The sequence below is a fragment of the Thamnophis elegans genome, chromosome 4 (assembly GCF_009769535.1).
Source record: "Thamnophis elegans isolate rThaEle1 chromosome 4, rThaEle1.pri, whole genome shotgun sequence".
NCBI classification, from domain to species: domain Eukaryota; kingdom Metazoa; phylum Chordata; class Lepidosauria; order Squamata; family Colubridae; genus Thamnophis; species Thamnophis elegans.
In genome coordinates, this window is record NC_045544.1 from 98,082,189 (window position 1) to 98,095,119 (window position 12,931).

At 48.6% G+C, this 12,931-nt stretch overlaps 1 protein-coding gene across 3 annotated transcripts in view; it reads right to left on the reverse strand.

The window, feature by feature from the left end:
* Window positions 1-12,931, reverse strand: part of SRF (serum response factor) — a 77,351-nt gene that overhangs the window by 20,934 nt on the left and 43,486 nt on the right. The window lies entirely within an intron of this gene.

Here is a 12,931-nt window from a genome sequence, read left to right on the forward strand (position 1 = left end):
AAAAACATTATTGGTATCTATTTTTATTTTTGAAATTTACCGGTAGCTGCTGCATTTCCCACCCTAGGCTTATACTCGAGTCAATAACTTTTCCAGTTTTTTGTGGTAAAATTGGGTGCCTCGGCTTATATTCGGGTCGGCCTATACTCGAGTATATACGGTATGTGTTGTCCTTCTCTTAATCCCTTTCAAGTCTGAATCCTTCTTAAATGTTGGTATCCAGAACCTGATGCAGCACTCAAGATTTACCTGATGCAGGTATCTTAGATGATGCAACCTTTTCATTTTGGTTTCTCAATATCTTGCCCTAATCCCTTCACAGTAATCCAGTATTCTGCTGCTATAATCATTCATCCAATCCTGATTACATGATACTGAATCTTTAAATCCCTATACTAGGCTTCCTATATGTTCTACTTCAGTTCCAAGTTACTTGCTCAACTTCTATATGATATTCACATTTTCAAACCTAGAAAACTTTAAGATTTTCATAACTATTTGGGGATCTCCCATGATTTGGTTTACACAGCTCCTAAGATTAACAACAAATCTGGATTCTGTAGAACCAAAGTTTAGTCTTCAAATTTATGCTTTGATTTTGCTTTGTGTTTCTTGTTTATTCATTTGCTTACACGTCATTAATTCATATTGGTCGATATGTAATGCACAAACTGAATGCAAATAAATTAAAAGAACAATGTTGCTTTCCACCCCCCATGTAAATCTAATAAGATCAGATTTTGTAATAATATGAACAAATGCATTTCAATGCACAAAACGCCATTCATCTTCAATGTTTGAGATCACTTTGCTTTTGTTAATTAATAAGCCAAAACGTGCAATATTTCAAACAACAGAGGGTTGTTTATACTCACTATCAAAATACAAAACTATCCACTTTATCAGCTCATTGGAGTGGAAGTTACTTTGCTACAAATAGCTTATCACTAACTATGAGTAAATTTTGTCTAGAAGCAAGGCTGCATCTAAGTTGGTGTAATTTTAATTCTCTGTTAATTAGATGTTTAAGTTTGTGAATATCCGTTAATTTAATTGATTGGTAAATCTATTTAGAAGCTTTTGGGACTAGAGCCATAAACTGAACTGACTATAAATTCCCACCATAAATTCTATGCTACAAAGAGTCATGCATATTCACGGCAGTGTATAAGTATATACCTCTACAGAATGGACATTTTTAATCTATAAATTTAACCTCTATGAGATGGCTTTCCCAGAGATGACAGGTTCAGGTAGCACGACCTCTGAGTTATATATCTCATGAGGCCATAATGCAATGTTAACTTAGCATTTCATGTGATCTAGCTATTCTGGCTACAATATAAGGCTTGGTACTATATTTGAATTCAGGAAACTATAGCCTATTCAAAAACCAATCCTTAAGCAAACCATAACTTAGCCTAAAATGTGAATCCTATTATTGTGCTTTAGGATAGTAAGTCACATACTAGATCTTCTAGGACTTGCAGAGCAACTCTTAAGTGGGATAGACAGGCCACTTGGTGGCAATTTCTTCGAGAGTGCTCTGGAAACTCTCTGGATCTATTTGATGCTTGAGATACGCTCTCTAAACTCTAACAGCCCTGGTGGTGCAGTGGTTAGAATGCAATATTGTGGGCAAACTCTGCCCACAGTCATGAGGATCCAGATTGTTGGGGGCAATATGCAAATGCATTGTAAACTGCCCAAAGAGTGCTATAAAGCACTATGGTGACATTTAAGTCTAAGTTCTATTGTAAGGTACTATTGCAATACAGGTCCCATCCTGTGAGATCCTGGGCAGCAATTAATCTTAGCTGGACTAGGAAGTGTTCTGATCAAAGTACCGTATTTTTCGGAGTATAAGAAGTATACCAGAGTATAAGATGCATCAGGTTTTTAAAAGAGGTAATTGTTTTTTAATGTGAAAAACAGGGCATGCAGAGAGTTTGAGAGGCCTGCAAAGGGTTCCTGGGGGCTGGGGAAGTACAAAAATGAGCAAAAAATGGTCCATTTTTTTGGTGAAAACAGTCCTGTTTTTCCCCCCAAAAAGTGGCATGCATAGCCTTTAGGAGGCTTGTAGAGTGCTTCTGAGGGCTGGGGGGGGGGTGGCAAAAATAAGCAAAACAACAGGCCATTTTTTGCTTGTTTCTGCGCCCCCAGAAGCACTTTGCAGGCCTCCCAAACCCTCTGCACGTCCATTTTTGTGAAGGGAGTGGGGTTTCAGGAGGCCAAAAAAGCTGTATTCAGGGTATAACACACACCCAGATTCTCACACTCTTTTGGGGGGGGGGGGAGGTGTGTCTTATACTCCAAAAATACAGTAAATGGGTAGAAGTAATGTCCTCCATATTCAGATAAAGAGAGATCTAGCATATGACCACTTGGATGTGCTGGATCAGAAATCACTTGGAACAAGCCACCTTTATGATGGAGACACTGAATTCTATGGCTTTCCCAGATTTACACCACACTTATTCAATATTGAAAACTATGGTTACTCAAGCCTGGAATCCAGATCAAGGAGGGCAGAGAATGAGCCAACCAGAAAGATATCCAGCATGCCTATTAAAATGGAAGTATTCAGTTCATGTCATATCCTTCATTGATGGTCTCAATGGCCTCTTCCAAATCTGATTCTAAACAGATATAAATGTAAGATTAAATTATATATTTAATTACATTCTTTCAAGATCTAATTAAATATATAATTTTGAAAATTAGGGGCTGCCAAACTATTATCTGCATGGAAATGGACCATTGGAAGAGCAGTGATGTTGCCATACAGCAAAGGCTGGACAGGAGGCACAGTTGCACCAGTGTTTTCTGTGTACTAAAAATACATTAAGTTTCCCCTCTCTGCAAGTTTGATTGCCTCGTGTTCTAGATTCAAATCAGACTTTCAACTTACCTTATAACAATATTCCCGAAAGAAGTATCTGACTAGTCCCCAAGTGAGTGAAAATAACCATCTGCTTATATGAGAAATATAAGGGACTAATTCTGAGTGAAGACCAGTTCTGTCTGTTTGTCTGTCTGTCTGATTGATTGGTTTATCTTTTTAATTTATAACATTTATGTAGCTACCCATCTTCTAGCCAACTCTGGGCAGCTTCCAATCAAAAGATTTGGAGCTCTAGGGCAGAGTTCCAGCCACTGGGAATCAAGCAGATGTCACTTGCACAGTTCTGTCTTACTTTAGTGTGTTGATAAAAAGTTGTTTTAAAAACTATTGGGGGGGGGGGAGGGAGTATATATATGGTAGTCATGTTTTAAGGGTTATTAAACTGAAGAAAATGCTGTCTTCTGGGATTAGATAGCTATTTCTGTTTGAATTCTGTAAGTTGGCAATATCTTTACCTGCCTTGGGAGGGTTAATGTCTTGTTGTCATTAATGTTGTCAGTGTTCTTGCTGCTGCCAGCCTCCTCCCACCTCCCAGCACTACTATGTAGATCCAGCCGGCAGGCACTCCCATGTGCTTCTCCAGGCTCCTGACCTGATACACTGCCAAAAACAAGGAATTCACAGCTCAACTAACATCTAAAAAAGGAAAGGCAGACAACAAATCCAGAACACCCTTCCTGCTTCATAGAGGAGGGGGAAGGCGGGATGGGGAGAGAGGGGGAGAGCCAGCCAGCAATTGCCTGCCCCTCTGCTCCTCTCCAGCCCTGGCACCAAGAACTGTGTAGATGAAATTAGGATGAGCATGTGATAATGGTGCACAGTTGAGCAAATTAACTTTCCATTATCTCAGCTGCAGCCTCCTTCTCATCACAAGGGACAGACCTATTGTTAAGGACCAAGCCAGACCAGCCACATGACAAGGCCCCTTGTTTTCTTAACCTGAGGGATCACATGATTTCTCCTAGACCTAGCAGGATGTATCTAGCCTAGATCTGACAATGGGTCTGCTGTACCTGGACAGCCAACAGACCAGACCAAGAATTGCATAGTAAACTTTATTTTCTTAGCACTAAAAACAGATAAAACTCTTAAAACAGAGAGGCCCTGAAGAAGCCAAAGTACACAGTATTTATACAGATTTCCACCAATCTGTTTTGAACCCCAGTTGCCCCTCTCTATCTCCTCCTCTATCCTGCCATGTCTGCCCATTATCTATTAGCAGTTTTTCAATCATCACCACCTTCTTATCAGCAATTGGACTTCCTCTTTAACTGAATATCAAGCATAGTTACAGTATGACAGCTGTCTTATTCTTTACATTCTATTCATCACTTACACTCCTTTGGCTTTAGAAAGTTCTCTCCCTTAGAGCCATCCATTCTGGTTCTAACTGGCTTGAACCAAATTGGTTGAGTGAAAATGGGGACAAAGCTGGAACGATGAGTATATAGAGAGCAACAGAACTTCAGAAAAGACGCAAAAGTAAATACGTACAGTGACAATAACTATCAATTGGCAAACCAGCTTAGAGATGAAAGTCAGGTTATTCAAGATTTATCTCAATCCAAATGTCATGGGAATGTGTTGAGTTTTCTAACTGATAACAGAATCTAACAATGGGTTTGGGGTGGGTGGGTTTGATCTTAGTTCTACCTCTTATGATGTGTTAACTTAAGTCCCCACAATGCTCTATGGCTGTGATGGTGAATCTATGGCAGGCATGCCACAGGTGGCACACGGAGCCATATCAGTGGGCATGTGAGGTCAGCTCAGATTTTCAGCCCTTCTGGTTCCACCAGAGGTTGGGAAACAGGCTGTTTTCGGCTTCTGGTGAGCCTCGGGGAGTGTGGGAGAGACCATTTTCACCTTCCTCAAGCTCCTAGAAAGGCTCTGAAGCCTGGGGAGAGCGAAAAAAGGATCTTCTGGTCCAACCACAGCAAGTCAGCAAGTCAGCAAACGGGCTGTTTTCGACTCCAGAGGGCCTCCGGGGTGGGGAAGGCCTTTTTTGCCCTCCCCAGGCTCCTAGAATGACCATTGGCTTACCTGAAGGGTCGTCCAAGCATGGGTTAAATACAGTCAATCTGCCCAGGACTGAATTGAAACTTTAGCCACGCCTCTGGTGCTGATCGGTCTTCAGTTTTTTTCAATGAAGGCATGGAACTGTTGCGCGCTGAGAAGTTGACTAACAAAGTCCATATAACAAATCCAAAACGAGTCTGCAACGAAGTCCATATGGCCAGTACAAAAAGAGTCTGTGACGAATAGCAGAGACAGACCCCAGGATGGGGTTGGAGTCTCCTCGCAGCGCACAGAAAACGACCCTTCAGATAAGCCCATGGTCATTTTCCTGTGTGCTGCTTGGAGAGTCCAAGCATGGGACATACCCAAGCTAAATGTTACTAGGGCAGGAAGCTGTTACATTCCTTTTTAAGCAAAGAAAATGGCCTGCGCATGTGCGAACCACGAATGGCTGCTAGCCCGTCTCTGCTCCGGCTAGGTGGACGGAAAAATACAGGAAACATCACCGAGCCTAGTCGGAACAGGTGCGAGAGGGAATCCTAAAGATAGAGGGGGATTCGGGGGCTATGAATAGGTGGCTGCCGGAGGGTTACGGCTCTCTGAACGGCCCCTGGGCTGCTCGATCGCCCCTGGTAGTCCTCCGACTTCCCAACAACAGAGGAAATGGCGACACGCTGACGGCGCTTCTCCCTGGCGGTTTCCAACGCGCCCAGCGTCTTTTGACTCTGCTACAAAGTTTTCGATCGGGAGAGGCCCCGAAATTGGATTTTTGGTGGACAGTGGTGCTAGAGAGGGGGTGGCTGAAAGCGGACGGCACTGAGGAGCTTGGGTGGCTGGCGGTGTTTGTTTTGCCCGCCGCGGCGTTCCTCCTAGAGGCCCGCCCCCGCCTTACCAGCTGGCGACGATCAGGATACATCTCAGCCTTTCCCTGGCCTTTTCCAAGCTTTCGGTTTTGCTATCTATGACGGAGAGGAGCCTGAAGGAGCCCCTGGACTTTCTACAAGCTTACCTGTTAAGGTCTGAATTGAACTGGGAGTTAAAGTGGGAACTGTCGTGTCAGAGAGAGGGTAGCAGCCTTGGATACCAACAGAGGGGATTGTTTAGCAGGCTTTGGTGCCGCCATTACGCCCCCCCCCCCAGGTATCTACCCCTCTTTCATATCATCATAACGACTATGGAGATTACTCCCCTTATTTGGTCACCTTTACCATCTGTCTCTCCCCTGGTGCCCTTTTGTTGGTCACCTGGTATTCCCCTATTGAGGCACCCTATCATCTGGCCGCCTCTAACTGTGGATTTTGGACCTTTCGGCCTGCTGGTACAGCTGCTTTTGACTATTACTTTCCATCATTGTCTTGGGGGCTCTATCTGGAATACAATTTATAGAAAAGTCATCTGTTGCTCCCAATTATCTTGGACCTTTTGGCCGTTAAGAGGAGGACCTAACCTATCCCCCCGAATACCCCGCCCGGGTTATAGCTGGACTTCAGCCATCGTGAACATTAAGACCTATCAAGCCTTGGCAGGCGTCGCACTTTAATTTTAATTTTAGCGCAATTTTTTTTCTATCTTTTTTTTCTTCTCTTCTTTCTTTCTGTGTTTGGGATATGTCTGGTAGATGTGTATGACTATGTGAATGTGCCCACTTTTATTGCCCTATATTTGCTGTATTCTGTGTTTTAACTATCACGTGGGGATTGATTGAGTGAACGAATGAGTGTGTCTGATTCGGAGGGCCTGGCATGGAACGCGGGAGCTATAGGTGTGGGTGGGGGGACCACAGACACGGGAGTGGGTCGGAGCATTACGGTCGTAACGGGGAGGGGCAGATATGGTGGGGACTTTAGGGCTGGCCATTACCGGGGAAGGAGGGATTGCTACGTAATAGAGATCCCTCCTTCCGGCCCTATGAGTCCCACTCCGAGACCAGATGGCGCGAGTAACAAGGACCCTGGTCTCCGGCTGTTGTCGCTAAACGCCAGGTCTGTTGTCCACAAAGCTCCCCTCATCCGGGACTTAATTTTAGACGAGGGGGCAGACCTGGCGTGTATTACTGAAACCTGGCTGGGCCCGGAGGGAGGAGTCCCCCTCGTAGAAATGTGCCCAGAAGGATTTCAGGTGCTTCATCAGCCGAGAGCTCAGAGAAGGGGTGGGGGTGTGGCTATTGTTATTCGGGAGTCTTTTGTTCCTCGTAAGATCCCTGCTCCGGAGCTTGTCGGGTGTGAGTCCCTGCTGGTAAAGTTGGACCTCAAGGGTCAAGTGGGCCTGCTGTTAACGTACCTGCCTCCCAACTGCGTTGCAGCAGCCCTCCCCTCGCTCCTCGAGTCGGTAGCCGAGCTGGCAGTTGAGTTCCCCAGGCTTATGGTCCTGGGGGATTTCAACTTGCCTACACTCGGTGAACACTCTGATGGGGCGCGGGAGTTCATGGCTTCCATGACAGCCATGGGCTTGACCCAGATAATTCGGGGCCCTACCCACTCAGCGGGTCACACGCTCGACCTCGTATTTCTCTCGGAGCAGTGGAGTTGTGATCTTGGTCTGAGGGGTAATGAGATCATACCCCTGTCGTGGTCAGACCACTGCCTACTGAGGCTTGACGTCCGGAGACCAAACCCCCACTGTAGGGAGGAGGAACCGACCAAGTGGTTCCGCCCCAAGCGACTTATGGACCCCTTGAGGTTCCAGACGGAGCTTGGGGTTATTCCTGACACTCTCGCCCACAATCCGGTAGAAACTCTGGTTGCTGCCTGGCACTCGGCAGCATCGGAGTCCCTTGACCGGATTGCGCCACTACGGCCACTCCAAGGTGGTGGATCCCGGAGGCCTCCTTGGTTCACCGAGGAGCTCCGGGAGAGGAAACGCCGAAGGATACGCCTAGAGCACCTGTGGAGGTCCGATAGATCCGAATCGAACCGAGCACTTTTAACAACCTGCACCAAGGAATACATCAGGGCACTTAGGGCAACAAAAAGAACATACATTGCCTCCTTGGTTGCGTCCGCCGAGTCCCGTCCAGCCGCCCTGTTTAGGATAACCCGTTCCCTCTTAAATAAGAGGGATACGGGGGACCCCTTGCAGGGTAGGGCTGAAGACTATGCCCAGTTCTTGGCGGACAAAGTTGCTCGGTTTCGGTCGGATCTGGACTCCACCCTTGCAGACCCAGCCGAGGCACGAGTAGACGACTTGGTAGACCAGCGCTGGGTTGAGTTTCAAGACGTTACCCCCGGGGACGTGGACAAGGCCATGAGGGCTGTGAGTGCCTCCACCTGTGTACTGGACCCGTGTCCCTCCTGGCTGGTAGCTAACAGCAGGGAGGTGACACGGAGCTGGATCCAAGCGGTTATTACCGCCTCGCTTCAGGAGGGGCACTTCCCCGCCGCACTTAAAACGGCGGTGGTGAGACCCCTCCTGAAGAAACCATCTCTGGATCCAGCTGTACTCAACAACTATCGTCCAGTCTCCAACCTCCCCTTTATTGGGAAGGTTGTTGAGAAGGTGGTGGCCTACCAGCTTCAGCGGTCCTTGGAGGAAGCCGATTACCTGGACCCCTTCCAGTCCGGCTTCAGACCTGGTTACAGCACAGAAACCGCTTTGGTCGCATTGACCGATGATCTCTGGAGAGCCAGGGATGGAGGTCATCCCTCCATCTTGGTTCTTCTTGACCTCTCAGCGGCTTTTGATACCATCGACCATGGTATCCTTCTGCGACGACTGCGGGAGGTGGGGGTGGGAGGCACTGTTCTGCAGTGGTTCTCCTCCTACCTCTCGGACAGGTCGCAGTCGGTGTTGGTCGGGGGACAGAGATTGACCATGAGGCCCCTAACACATGGGGTGCCGCAGGGGTCGGTCCTGTCCCCCGTACTATTTAACATTTACATGAAACCGCTGGGCGAGATCATTCGGAGGCACGGGATAAGATACCATCAATATGCGGACGATACACAGCTGTATCTGTCCGCCCCGTGCCAACTCAATGAAGCGGTGGACGTGATGAACCAGGGTCTTGAGGCCGTTAGAGACTGGATGCGGGCTAACAAGCTTGTACTCAACCCAGAAAAGACCGAGTGGCTGTTGTGTTTCCCTCCCAACAATTTGGCTAGCATTCCATCACTCAGGCTGGGGGGCCAAATTTTACACCCCTCAGACAGGGTCCGCAACTTGGGAGTCCTCCTGGATCCACAGCTGACCTTTGATCACCACCTGTCGGCTGTGACCAGGGGGGCATTTGCCCAGGTTCGCCTGGTGCACCAGTTGCGACCCTACCTGAATCGGGAGGCACTCACAACAGTCACTCGCGCCCTCGTGACCTCTAGGCTGGAATACTGCAACGTGCTCTACATGGGGCTGCCCTTGAAGAGCATCCGGCGACTTCAGCTAGTCCAGAACGCGGCCGCGCGAGTGATTGTGGGTGCACCTCGGTTCACCCACATAACACCTATCCTCCGCGAGCTGCACTGGCTACCTGTTGATCTCCGTGTGCGCTTCAAGGTGCTTCTTACCACCTATAAAGCCCTCCATGGTAGTGGATCTGGGTACTTGGGAGACCGCCTCCTGCCGATTACCTCCTCGAGACCGATTAGATCTCATAGATTAGGCCTCCTCCGAGTGCCATCTGCCAGCCAGTGCCGGCTGGCCACTACGCGGAGGAGAGCCTTTTCAGTGGTAGCTCCGACCCTCTGGAACGAGCTCCCCGTGGGGATCCGTACCCTCACCACCCTTCAGACCTTCTGCGCAGCCCTCAAGAACTGGCTATCCTGCCAGGCCTGGGGGTAGAGATTGATCTGCCCCCACTCGAATGTTGGATGAATGTTGTTTATTTTTTAATTATATGTAATGTTATATGTTATTGTCTGTACTCCCCTCCCTATGAGTTGTTAGCCGCCCTGAGTCCTGAGGGAAAAGGGCGGCCTATAAATAAACCCATTCAATTCAATTCAATTCAATGTTGAGTGCAGGGTCTCTCCACTGGTATGAATGCCCTGAAGGACTCGCCTCCCAAATGCCCCCTCTGCAGAAGCAAATCTATCCAATTTGTAGTTCCAAACAAACGGAGACAAGGAAGTTCAAGTTGCCAACCTGCAAATCTTCTCTATTGGTGCCTGGGTTCCCAGGCCGCCGTGGTGGCGGTGCTTCTTGTAGAATGTGCGGTGATATGGCATGGCATTGATTTGGATTGAAGGACATGGGCAAAGGTAAAGCAAGCCTGTAGCCAATGCCCGATGGTAGGAGAAGAAACTTTGTGGCCCTGGAATGCAAGTTGAAAAGACACGAAGAACGATTCAGAACACCTGAATGCAGCCGTGCATTTGATGTACTTACATAGCGTTCTGCGAACATCTAGCATGTGCCATCTGTTTTCTTTAGGATGTTTGGGATGTGGACAAAAGTCCAGGAGGATGATCTCCTAGGCCCGATGAAACCAGGAGTTGATCTTGGGGATAAATGCTGGGTCCAGTCGGAGGATCACCCTATCAGGTTGTATCAGGCACAAGTCCTCCCAAACCGACAGGGCTGCCAACTCCAAAATCCGCCACGCAGAGGTGATGGCAATTAAGAAGGCGGTCTTAAATGTCAAGTGTTTGAGACTGGTGGACCATAGTGGTTCAAATGGTGGGCCTATCAGGGCCCATAACACGACATTGTTCCCATGATGGGTACCTGTGGACAACTAGAGGCCTCAGGTTGGTTGCGCCCCCAGAAAACAAAGGATGATGGGATGACGTCCAAGGGATGAGTGCTCTTCAGGTTCTAGCATTGTGGACAAGCCACCTGATGTCTGAGTGTGTTAGGCGCCAGGCCTTGGTCTACTCCATCCTGCAAATAGTCCAATATTTGTGGAACCGTAGCTGAGGTCACCTCCACTCCGTGCGCTGTGCACCATTTGTCGAAAGACCTCCAGGTGGCGTCATATATCCTGGTCATGGAAGGCCGTCTGGACGGCCTGAATGGTGTGAATGACCTTGGTGGAGAGCCTGCCCTTACTCAGGAGGTCCCTCTCAAGTCCCAGATGGCTAGTTGTAGCCACTGGGGCTCCAGATGTTGAAGCGCCCCCTGGCTGAGAGATACCTCGTGTTGGGGAATCCGCCAAGGTGGGTTGACGGATAGACTCACCATGTCGGTAAACCAGGTTCTTTTGGACCAAAAAGGAGCCACAAGCAGGACCTCAGCTTCCTCCATCAGGATCTTCTGGATCACCCTGGAGAGAAGAGGCAATGGCGGAAACACAATTAGCAGTCCTGATGGCCATGGACAGTGAAGGGTGTTGACCCGTTCGGCTTGTGGGGTTTGAAACCTGGCAAAGAACCTGGGAAGGTGCATGATCTCCAAAGTAGCGAATAGGTCAACTAGTGGCCAGCCGAACCTCTGAGACAGTTGGTAAAACAGGTCTAGATGCAGGTGCCACTCCAAGTGGTTGACCGTGGCCCTGCTCAGCAAATCTGCTTGGATGTTGTTTACCCCGGAGATGTGTTCTGCCTGGATTGAGCACAAGTGCCTTTCTGCCCACTTTCCCAGGCGTTCGGCCTCCGCAATCAGGGATCTGGATCGTGTGCCCCCCTGGCACTTTATTTGCGCCTTGGTCACCACATTGTCCGCAAGAATCATCACATGATGTCCCTGGATGCCACTGTAGAAATGAATAAGGGTGAGTCTCACTGCTCTCAACTTCACCTAATTAATGCTGAGTGTTGCCTCGGCTGTTGACCACCTGTCTTGTACTATTTGGTTGTGGAGGTGAGCTCCCCAGCCGAAGAGGCTGGTGTCTGTCATGATGGTGAGATGGGCCGGCTCCTTGAAGAAGGTGCTCTTTGCCAGGGCGGGGGACAGCCGCCATTTAAGGAAACGATGTACCCATGGTGAGACAGGAATCAACACTGGAGAATTGCTCCAATTGACCCTTTGGTAAGATAAGAGATGCACTGGAGCCGCCGAGAATGGAGCTGCGTCCAAGGCATGAAGGACAGGCAAGAAATCATTTTGCCTAAGAGCTGGGACATCTGCACTATTGTGGCTTGAGAAGACTGCTGTACCTGCTGCACTCGGTCCCTGATGCTTGCCATCTGCTCCGGTGACAAAGAGACCTGACAGCTCACGGTGTCGATGATGGCGCCAAGATGCTGCAGCCTGGTGGTCGGCTCTAGATGACTTTTTCTCAGTTGATCGAGAATCCGTGAGAACCTTCTTGATTGGGCAAGAGGGAGTTGAACACCGAATAAAGTGTCGAGGAGGACAGGAGATGAATTGTAAAGTCAGGCCTATGCGTATCGTTTGTAGGACCCACCGGTCTGACATGATCCACTCCCATTGGGCATGGAACAGTTGAAGATGTCCTCCGATGGGAGCCATCCGCTGAGGGTCACTTATATCAGGGCCTGGAGTCAGACCCCCGCAAAAGGGATGTTTGGAAAAGGTCTGCTGGCAGCCCCTGTCACAAAAGGGCTGACAGTCCTGGGACCTGTCCGTGCCCTGGAAGTAGGGACGTTAAAAGGAGCTGGAGCTGGGGGAAGGCTCTGTGTTCTGAAAGGGCTGCCTCCTATAGAAATTGGAATTCTTGCGATTAGAGTTCTTAGTAACTGAGGGCATGACTTTCTTTTTGTCCTTATTTTCAATAAGGACAGGGTCTAGGGCATCCCCAAAGAGCTTGCCCCCCTTGAATGGAGCAGAAGCGTTCCAATGTCTAAGCCATAAAAGGCGACGGGTGGTGACGTTGGAGGCTAAGGCCCTAGACACAAACTTAGCAGCATTCAGGGTAGCGTCAGCAGTGTACTCTGTCGTCGCAATGATCTTATTGACATTCTGTCTTAATTTGGTGTCCCCAGCCGGGAGTTTGGCAAGCAGCTGCCTCAACCAAAGAAGAGAGGCCTTGGATAGGAAGGATGCAGAGACGCCCATCTTAATTGCCCAAGCCGCCACCTGATGCGTCTTGTGGCAGGCTTTCTCTGCTCTCTTGTCCTCCGCTTTGAGCCTCTCCAGAGATCAGGGGACAGCAGTGAAGAAGAAGTGAGAGCC